This window comes from Lithobates pipiens, unplaced genomic scaffold (assembly GCF_037356315.1).
Source record: "Lithobates pipiens isolate NorthernLeopardFrog02 unplaced genomic scaffold, aLitPip1_a1.2 Scaffold_25, whole genome shotgun sequence".
NCBI classification, from domain to species: domain Eukaryota; kingdom Metazoa; phylum Chordata; class Amphibia; order Anura; family Ranidae; genus Lithobates; species Lithobates pipiens.
Window position 1 is genome coordinate 244,323,251 of NW_027507787.1, and position 1,407 is coordinate 244,324,657.

A 1,407-nucleotide genomic window follows, 5' to 3' on the forward strand; every position below is an offset into this window, starting at 1 on the left:
GGAAAGTTTGGACACCCCGGGCCTAGTAAATACGTGAAAAGGAGCCGAGTGCTCCACCTACAGGCTGAAAATGGGAACACAAAACAATCACATCCCCCCTGCAAGGATTCAATTCTTTAAAAGTGTTTAATAAAATCTATACAAACATACGACACATTCACTTCATTGGTTTTGGTTTACATTTTATTCCATCATTAATAGATTCTCAATACTCGTGACTTTTCCCTCTTGGGACACAAAGGACCTATAAGGAAAGGAAGAAATCTTGTGAGATTGTGTTGGCCGGGAATTGAACCCGGGTCAGCTGCTGGGAAGGCAGATATGCTCACCACTGCACCACCAACACAAAGTAGCATGTTTTTGGAGTGTGGGAGGAAACCGGAGTACCCGGAGGAAACCCACGCAAGCACAGGGAGAACATGCAAACTCCATGCAGATAGTGTCCTGGTCAGGATTTGAACCATGGACCCCAGTGCTGAAAGGCTCACCACTAAGCCTCTGTGCTGCCCACATGCGGCCTCTGTTCTCTAAGGCCGCCCCGCTGAGCGGGGTAAATCAGCGATGTCCACTCAAAGCACTTAAGAGGTTAAACAGCCATCTTGGGAATGAATGGAGCCATTTAACCTACCAGCATGTCTTTGGGCTGTAGGAGGAAACCCACACAAGCACATGGAGAACATGCAGACTCCATGCAGACAGTGTCCTGGTCAGGATATGAACCAAACAGGCAAACACCCCCGTGCTGCAAGGCAGAAGTGCTAACTACTAAGCCTCTGTGCTGCCCGATCCTAAAGAAGAACTTCTCCTATATGTGGACTTATTGTTCAGTCCTCTTCTAGGAACAGACAATTGTCTTGTCTCTCACTACCCCCTCTCTTCCTACACCCCCTCCCCCTACTTCTTACACCCCCTCCCCCTACCCCACTTCCTACACCCCTCTATCACTACCCCTCTCTTCCTACACCCCCTCTCTTCTTACATCCCCTCCCCCCACTTCTTACACCCTCTCCCACTACCCCCCCATCACTACCCCCTCTGTTCCTACACCCCCTCCCCCCACTTCTTACACCCCCTCCCCCTACCCCACTTCCCCCTACCCCACTTCCTACACCCCTCTATCACCGCAGTATAGTTCAATTTTAAGGCTTCTGGCAGACCTGAATTTTGGCCTGCGCTTCTTCTTTAGCCGCAATAAATTCCGTAGGTGATAACGGAAGCGATTCCAACCCCAGAACTCGATAATTTGCTGATAATTGTTCACTGATCGATGTGATGGTCACTGATTGATAGGAATGTAGCATCAATCTGTGGGATGATGTCACTTGATGGGATGCTATCATCGCTCTGTGAGATGATGTCACTCATTGGACTGCACGTCTTCTTTAGCAACAATTCAATCTGTAGGTG

General features: G+C 49.0%; 1 non-coding gene across 1 annotated transcript; it reads right to left on the bottom strand.

Moving 5' to 3' along the window:
• Positions 1-274: 274 nt before the first annotated feature.
• On the bottom strand, positions 275-346 carry TRNAG-UCC (transfer RNA glycine (anticodon UCC)). The gene has a single exon. It is a non-coding gene; the product is annotated as a tRNA-Gly (tRNA).
• Between the last annotated feature and the right edge of the window lie 1,061 nt (positions 347-1,407).